Source organism: Octopus bimaculoides, chromosome 5 (assembly GCF_046866305.1).
Source record: "Octopus bimaculoides isolate indiv1 chromosome 5, ASM4686630v1, whole genome shotgun sequence".
Classification (NCBI taxonomy): Eukaryota; Metazoa; Mollusca; class Cephalopoda; order Octopoda; family Octopodidae; genus Octopus; species Octopus bimaculoides.
The window spans coordinates 22,834,370-22,843,338 of NC_142932.1; positions in this window are offsets into that span (position 1 = coordinate 22,834,370).

Below are 8,969 nucleotides of genomic sequence, written 5' to 3' on the forward strand. Positions count from 1 at the left end.
GTGAATATACTTTAAGAGCGCCATAATACTGCGATATTCACCTTGAGAAATCCTCTCATATAGACGTATTGCTAAGAACCACAGAAATATCGGTAGCAAACGAATAGTGTCTAGTCCTTTTCTGTCGACTTAAGAGAAGCAAAACTACTTCCACTCGAATTCAACACTAACTACTACACCTAGTTCTTCCTCCATAATATCGACCTTCCAGAACTCGCTGGACATATTCTTTCACCCATCAACTTACAATTTATCCCAAAGGAACATTAACCGCGTCAGACTAACCAATTACAGAGAATCTGCGAAGAAGATAGTTACAGTTTTTCGTCCAAAGTAAACTGAATAACAGATTTTTAAAATGGAATAAAAATTTATAAAACCAAGGTCGTAATTAAAATTTTGAGAAAAAGAAATAAGAAATTTAGATCTTTTCCTATCGGTGCAGTATTTAAAAATTACATGTAGAATGCCTTTTCATGAATGTATTAAATATATTAATTTTATCTAATAGAAAAGATGTAAACATTCTTAAAACATATAGCAATAACTCTAAAATAATGAAAATCAGCTACCATAACAAAAGGATCATTAGGAAATTCTTTAAAAATAAATATTTTCTAAAAATATAAGTATCATACATTTAATAGATGGATAAGCTGCCATCGCTTACTTGGGCATTTTTTTAATGAAAAAAGATGGAATGGTCACAATAGCAGCGAAGAACCATTAACAGTAAAGAAACATTTAAAGTGAAGAATTCTCAACGATAAAGAAACATTTAGACTAAGCAATATTATGTGTAAACAAGTATTCACTGGAAAGAAATATTGAATCTCAACTAGCATTCACAGTTTAAAAAAACGATAACTAGTAACATCATCGGCAGAATACTATCGACTCACAATCCTAAAAACAATAAGGCATACAATGCCATTATACAAAACTTACCAATACTCACTAAGGATCCAAAAATGAACTACATCCTTAAAACACATAAATTCTTCAAAAAAGGAAAAAGCAACCCAAATCGCTGAAAAGGCTACTGACAAATGCAAAGCTATATGCAACAACCACGAAAGTAATGGTTAAAAAACATGGGTGTCCAAATTGTGGAACATGCCCCAACCTACTGGAAGGTTCAGAATTCCAATTCAAACAAGGATAGAGGTTCACAATAAAGACCACCTTCACTTGTACATCCGAGAATTTAATTAATGTTGTAAATTATTCAGGATGTGGACACGACTATACAAGACAGACAAGTATGTCACTTAGACAGAGAACCACACTGCATAAGGAACAGATACGTTTCTCAAGGTATAGACAGATACCTTTGAGTGAAAACATAGAGAGATGTGCAGGGAATATCCAACCAAATTTTAGTCTTTCCCATCTACCAGTGCAAAGAAAGAATTTCTGTAGAAGAACGTTTGAATAAAGAAACTTCATTTATCTAAAAATACAGAACACGCCTAAATATGAGCGAAGAAACAACTTTTGTCTCAGTATATGTTTTAATTCATGATCACATATCCATCTCTGTACATATTTCGTCTCACTGCTTTAGACCATGAGCTTTTGCTGTGTTTATTTATCACACTCAAGTCCCGAATAATAACTACCACCAGTTACCTCCCTGAGGGTTTTATACTTGTTAATTCATTCACAAACTTTCATACAAAGAACATGGACTAAAAACTTCTTAAGAAAATACAAAATCAAAATAATTTCAGTGTCATGATTAACGAAAGCGAAATCGGTCGACAACCACAATACTCTTTCATTTAAAATATATTATATTAAAACTATGTAAACTGTGTGGATTTCTCTTCTTTTATTATATATATATATATCTTTCTTGCATTGCAACTTACTACATGGGGGGGGGGGGGGGGCTATCAAAATTCTCTTTCTCCTTTTCTTACTATATATATATATATATATATATATATAAACAAATAGTAAATGAGTATATGCATATATACGTACAGGTATGTGCATACCGACATCCACCTGTATGTATAGGTGCATATCTGGGTACAGGACATTGCAAACAAAACGTAGACAAGAAAACACACAAGCCACATAGAGAACATTTTCCTTCATCAGCTACCCCCGTTTTAACACCGGCGTTTCGAAGAGCTGGGTAGAAAACGGCTCTTCCCATGGACCGCAAATTAAATTTGTATACACAAATTAAACCTTGCCATGGAGGAATGTAGTGGCGGACAAAAAACAAGACAGGAAAACAAACAGAAAAGGCTATACGGCCAGACGGGAAAAATTATGTGTGTATGAACGCTGTGAGGCACGAACTTGAAAGTGGGGACGAAGTAAGTTCGCGTGTTTGCTCGGCGATAGCCAAGGAAGAAAAGGATTATTGACCGGAAGAATGTGACCATGCCGGTGTAAGGGGAAGAGAGAGAGTGGTAGCGGGAGAAACAAAGGGAGGAAGTAGAAGAATAGGTGAGCAACGAGAGGAAAAGAGGAAGAGAGGAAGTACGAGGGGGAAAAAGAGATACGTAGTAGTAACAGAGGAAGAACAAGAGGGGTAAAGAGAGATACGTAGTAGTAAACAGAGGAAGAACGAGAGGGGGGAAATGATAGAGGAAGAGAAAGAGAACGAGAAAGAGATAGAGTAGCGTCAGAAAATATAAAGTTGCGATAACTACTTACAAATTGGTGACGCTGCGTTCGGTCATGTAAAAACAAATAGTATGTGCATATATATGTGTGTGTGTGTGTGTGTGTGTGTGTGTGTGTGTGTGTGTGTGTATGTATGTATATATGCGTGCATGTATATATGTGTGTGTGTGTGGAGAGAGAGAGAGAGAGAGACAGACAGACAGACAGACAGACAGACAGACAGAGACAGAGAGATACAGAGAGAGACAGAGACAGAGAGAGAGAGACAGATAGAGAGACAGAGAGAGAGACAGAGAGAGAGAGACAGAGAGAGACACACAGAGAGAAACAGAGACAGAGAGACACACAGAGAGAAAGAAAGAAATAGATAGATAGATAGATAGATAGATAGATAGATAGATAGATTGATAGATAGATAGATAGATAGATAGATAGATAGAACATTGTGACTGAGGATGCTGAATATTATCAATATTGCTAGAAATAAAAGTTAAGACACTTAAAGCTGCATAAGCAACATTTATATACACGGATAACTACCCCAAAAGGTAAAGCTCGAAAACCACTGGGCTAAACTAGTCTTGTCTGTTATTTGCAGACTCATCAGCAGTGTCTATTCCCATTTCTCGGATGGTTCAGCTAAAGCCCTCTGTCAGTATATATTTTATATATTTGCTATATAAAATTATAGCTGATTTATCGAAATGTTAATGTGTACACTAAAAATTAATATATGCAGTTGCACGCAATATAAAACCATAAAGGAAAAATTTAATCGTCACTAATTGTGAATAGCACCCATAGTGTTATATACATTTAGACCACCACGAAGTATATATAAATATATATCCGTTTATATATACATATGCATTTATATATATATATATATATATATATATATATATATATATATATATATATATATATGTACATTTATATTAAAGTCTGTCATACCGGCCATGACGAAGGGAAATAGCCCTGAAACTCGAGTCGCCTTTATATATTTATATTTATATTTATATATTTATATATTTGATCCTTTATATTGAACACTCAATATTTCATCTACATTCAATACTTTCTTTCATGGTGCCATCCATTTTTATTTTATTTTATTTTATATTGTATATTGTATATTATATTATATATTGTATATTCCATATTCTACACCCCACATTAGTTCTGCAGGAATATAAATAAAACATAAAAAACAGACAGTGTTGGAACTCTTTTAAACAAAATAATATATATATATATATATACACACTTATATATATAAATACACACACACATAAACACACGTAAATATGCGTGTGTGTGTCTGCATGTATGTATATGTATATGTGTATATATATATATATATATATATATATATATATATATATATATATATATATATATATATATGATGATTGACCGTTGACTGAACACTATTCAATTTTTTTTCTCCGTGTTTTTCTCCTTGTCTCCGTATTCTTTCTGTTGAAGAGCGTAGCTCGAAACGTCAAAGACTTTCCGTATTCCCGAGCGTCATACTAATATATACTTTTGTTATTTACACCACCTGTCCTCGTCTGTTGTTATTATTTGTATATTCTCCCATATATATATATATATATATATATACATATATATATATATATATATATATATATATATATATATATATATATATATATATATATATATATATATATATATATATATATATATATATATATAAAAATTCAGATGAGTGGTACAACAAGGCACCAAAATTTACTGGAAATTTTTGCTGGAAATTAATACATTTGTATTGAAATATTTTTCATTGATAACTTCTTCACTGTTCTCAGTTCTGTTAACGGCTGGGCGTTCGGGCGAGTATACTTGGCATTGATGTGGCAACATTTGAAATATTGTCTAGGTAAATGCAGCTGATGAGGACTGATCAGATTTACGTTGTGAAACGTATTTGAAGAGTCAGAAACCGGTGCTGCATTATCCAATTCCGGGTTGTCCATTTATCGAATGTTCTTCCTAGAGGTAAGACAAATTTTCATGTTTGTTGCACACACACACATTTTTGCCAGTATATACGCAGTGAAGCTATACAATAGCGTCGTAATTGTATCGATTGCTATTTTCCAGTAAATATCGGTGCCTTGTTGTACCACTCATCTGAATTTATATATATATATATATACCCTTATAGGGCTTTATTTTGCTGGAAATTAATACATTTATATATATATATATATATATATATATATATATATATATATATATATATATATATATATATATAGGAGGGAGAATGTACGAAAAAAAAACAACAACAAACGAGGACAGGTGGTGTAAACAACAAAAGGATGTATTAGTTTAACGCTCGGGAATACAGAAAGTCTTTAACGTTTCGAGCTACGTTCTTCAACAGAAAGAATACGGAGAAAACAAGGAGAAAAACACGGAGAAAAAAATTGAATGGTTTGGTCAGCGATCTATTTAAAAAATATATAAAGATATATATAATCATATCACGTGATTTCGGACCTTGTGGTAAAAACTTAGTATTCATCAGTAAGTGTTACTGTCGAGTGCTAAATATAATCGCATCACCATATATGAATTGACCATTTGAATGAAGCGGCAAATTCAAAATGATCGTAGTTAATAGATTTTTTTCCAATATATAAAGATATTATTATTAATAACAAAAATAATAATATAAGTGGCTAGCAAGCATAAAATAACTATAAAGTTAAAATTATCAATTTATAATCAGGATACAAGATAGTTTACAGCTTCTGGATACAGGATAGTACACAGAATAGAAATAAGTGCCATTACGACTCAAAACCCACAGTTATCACTGGTGAATTCGAAGAAACAAGTAAATATAAAGCCAACTTACCCATAGCAATTAAAAATCACAAATGAATTTGCAGGCGTACTTATATCACGTGATTTCGCACCCTGTGAGCATTATTGTGCTAAAAATTCTTGCGTAACCAGCCCTCTGCAGAAATACTCACTGATGAAAACTAAGTGTTTACCACAGGGTCCAAAATTATGTGATATGAGAGCGTGTGTAAATTTGTTTGCACTTTTTAATTACTATGGGTAAGTTGGCTTTATATTTACTCGTTTCCTCGAGTGTGCACAAGTGATAACTGTATTTTTAGCCGTTATGACTCTTATTTCTAGCAATGCTGTGTACTATCTTGTACCCTGATTATAGAGTAATATATATATAATTGTTAAACAGGACAGCAAACACTAAGGCAAGGCAAACATCTCAAGTTGTATACAATATTATTATAGGAAGAAATTCGAAATCTTACAGCTGTTTCTTGGATATCCCCGAGTATGAGATATTCCGTCATCAGAGACAAATAGAGACAAAATAGAGAAAATGAGAATGGTATATGTTAATAAGATGACGACATAGAGGAAGGGAGTAAAAGAATAAGGAGATGGGAAGAAAGAAGAAAAAAGAAGCATAAAAATTCATAATTCAACTTTCCGAAATTATAGAAACCAGAGCATGAGTCCTTAGGTGCAATCCTTCGTAGATCCATGAGCGTAAGTCCTTAGGTGTAATCCTGCGTATATCCATGTGCATTAAAATCTTGATATAGTAGATATCTGGAGAAAAAAGACGCCAATGTATCAAAGTTCAATAACAGAATGGTAACGGAAGAGGCTATTAAGTGGTAAAAGTGAAGAAAACAAAATAAATAGAAAGGGAAATAGATAGAGTGAATGGAGGGATTTTAAGGACTGGCTATAGGATAAAGTAAGGTGCACAGGTGTGTGATGTCTAAGAATTGTGTACGGGGTATCCGAGAAGATAAGAGAGAAGATGAAGAGGTAGAGAAAGATAGGGTAAAATAATAGAGCAAAATGAAAGGAATTTAAAGAGAGTAGTAGATGTCTGGTAGTCTCAAAGTCTAAAGTTATTGGGGAGGAAATTTAGTAGTAATTGCTTGTGTCTGTTCTGGCTAAGGTTAGTGGCTGTAGAGTTATTTTTAGCAATGGGGTTCTGTGTATGTAGGCAGTTGAGAAACGAAGAGATAGTTGAATGTTAAATTATTCATGAGCGGGAGTTAGAGTTAGGGGGTTTATATTAGGGGATTTATTGAGCTAAGGTTCAAAAATAAATTAAGGATAAATTAAAGAATTAATAGTTATCGCATAGTGTGATGTGGTAAGGTAGATAGAAATGAGGTAAGTCATAAGAGTTAGAGAGATAAAGAAGGGGTGTGTGTTCTTACGCGTAGTGAAGGCCTCGTTGTATTATTAAGCAATTGTGGTGAGTTGTGTGTTCGAATTTTGAGAGCTTCTTTTAAGCAAAATCCATAAATAGAGTGTTAGCTCTGATATGGGGTATCCGAATCTATTATAACCCAGGAAAATTTATACTGAATTTTTCTATTAATTAGATGGTGTATGTGGCTGGCTAGTGATGTGGAATTGCTATTCTCCTTATATTTAAACGAGTTTAAATGTGCATAATACCTTTGTTTAAATTGGTACTAGAACCAATGTAGTAGCTACAGGAGTTATTTACCATATTGTGAACGATGCATCGGTATATGACGTTGAATCTTCTACATTAGGCTTGCAGCGAGCAATCTGTCCCGGATCTGCAGTTGCATTTATCGGTTCTATGGTGGTTAAATGTTTTTTACAATGCCTCAAAACTGTTCTATCGATGGCTAGGTGATCCTTGGTACACTGAGAACTCTTCTTACATCCTCTTTGTTCCCTTGGCAGTATTTCTTCCTGTACTAGGAAAGTGTTTGTCTTTGCCACACATATTCTAGTGAGTATCTTCCAGATTATGTTCAGGCATGCTAGTTTCCCACAATATTCCCCTTTCTTCTATCTTTCATTACAAGCGCTGTCCTCCCAGTCACCATCCACGCGGGGACTGTACCTTTCTGAACACACTCATTCAATTGGGCTGCTAGTCTTTCATGCACCGCATGGCATTTCTTCAGCCAGAAGCCATGAATCCCGTCTGGTACGTAGGCTTTCCAGTTATGCACTTTACCCACTAGTTCTTTCACATTACCCGTGCTTATGACTATATTCCTTTGTTTCTTTCCTCCTTATAATTCTGTCTTGATAGTTCCTATCCACATTACATCCCTTTTATGCACCACATTTTCCCCATAACCGCTCCAGAACTTCCTGGCTTGGTTTGCACCAGGAGCGACATTTTCCCCCATTGTCTCTTTCTAACGTTCGGAAGAATTGCTTCGGGTTATTTTTTAACAATATGTTCTCGAACTGTTTCTTTCTGTTCGCAAATCTTCTGATCTGGTTTTTGCCATGATCCTCTGTTTTAACTGCTCTATTACTGTATCAAGCCCGTTCTTCTGTATTTTATATTTCTTTTCTAGTTTTTCTCGATCGGTTTTTTTCTCATTTTTCCAATTTCTTCTTAACCATTGCTCAATTTTGTCTAGATCTTGCCTTGCTCGCATTATGTCCCTTTCAATGCGTCGTTTCGACCATGGTTCTCTTGCTCCGCCATTTTTTGTTCTCTCAAGTTGTAATTTCTCCTCAACAAGTAGCGCAATAGCTCGGAGAAGATTCCTTGTTTCTGTTGTGTCCTCCGTCTGGATGTATGGTATGACAGTATTTATCTTTTGTGTTACTTTTTTATCATACTCCTATCTACCCTTCTCATATTCATGGTGATTTTTTTCTTCTGGAACATTCATCAAGTCGGTGAGTCGTCTTTGAATTTCAAGCAATTCATTATCTAGTTGATTCATTTCCCCTGCATGTCCACCCACCACAGTATCAGAATTCACTGTATAACATTCCTGTTCCTCATCCTCAACAACCCCATCACCATTTCCCTATTCCTCTTGTCTACTCTTCTCCCTGCTTTCAACTCCTACCTCTCTGTTTTCAACTCCGACCACCCTTTGTAGCCCGTCCGCGGGGTCTCTCAGGCTCTCACTAATCCAAGATATTCCTACTCCAGTTAAGTACCTTTTCCTCCTAGTCAAACCAAGCAATAATAATAATAATAATAATAATAATAATAATAATAATAATAATATTTTCATCCTTTCGGGGTCGATAAAATAAGTACCAGTTGAACACTGGGATCGATGTATTCGACTCATCTGCACCACTCCCAAGCTGCCCTTGCGGCAAAAATTTGAAATAATTATAATTATTATTATTTGGCTTAACACAGGTTCGGTCTCATTCCTGGTTCTGAGTCAAACAAAATAATAATAATAATAATAATAATAATAATAATAATAATAATAATAATAATAATAATAATAATATATACACTGGAAGCTATGCCAACA